Here is a 715-nt window from a genome sequence, read left to right as displayed (position 1 = left end):
TCTCATAATTTTCAACATAGCTCCACGTGAAATACTATCAAACGCCTTTTCAAAATCCACAAAACACATACTAAGTGGCAATTTCATCTCATTACCTTGTTGCATTGGATGCCTTACAATAAAAATCTGATCATTACAACCTCGATCCTTTCTAAAGTCTGCTTGTATATATATATATATATATATATATATAGATAGATATTTTTTTTTCATTGCCAGACGCCATGTATCCCAAACGGGGTGGTAAAGGGCTTAGAGTTCATTGTTTTACAGGGAGGGGCACTAATCCTCCACCAACCCCACTTGACACGTAGGGAGAGCGTTATGCCAACAGCATCTGGTGTTCCCAGGCGGTCACCCATCCAAGTACTAACCAGACCCAACGTTGCTTAACTTCGTTGATCGAACGGGAAGCGGTGTACTCAACGTGGCATGGCCGTTGGCCTAAATAGATATACTATATATATATATATATATATGATCAGATTTTTATTGTAAGGCATCTAATGCAACAAGATAATGAGATGAAAATGCCACTTAGTATGTGTTTTGTGGATTTTGAAAAGGCGTTTAATAGTGTTTCACGTGGAGCTATGATGAAAATTATTCTATGGTATACCAGAAAAGTTTGTAATTATTATTAGAAGCCTGAATATATATATATATATATATATATATATATATATATATATATATATATATATATATATATATT

General features: G+C 34.0%; 1 non-coding gene across 1 annotated transcript; it reads right to left on the bottom strand.

The window, feature by feature from the left end:
- Positions 1 to 325: 325 nt before the first annotated feature.
- On the bottom strand, positions 326 to 444 carry LOC145399921 (5S ribosomal RNA). The gene has a single exon (XR_013897367.1). It is a non-coding gene; the product is annotated as a 5S ribosomal RNA (ribosomal RNA).
- Positions 445 to 715: the final 271 nt, after the last annotated feature.

This window comes from Coenobita brevimanus, chromosome 50, assembly GCF_032717465.1.
Source record: "Coenobita brevimanus isolate Jiangsu-jjx chromosome 50, ASM3271746v2, whole genome shotgun sequence".
Classification (NCBI taxonomy): Eukaryota; Metazoa; Arthropoda; class Malacostraca; order Decapoda; family Coenobitidae; genus Coenobita; species Coenobita brevimanus.
This window is presented reverse-complemented; position numbering and strand designations above follow the sequence as displayed.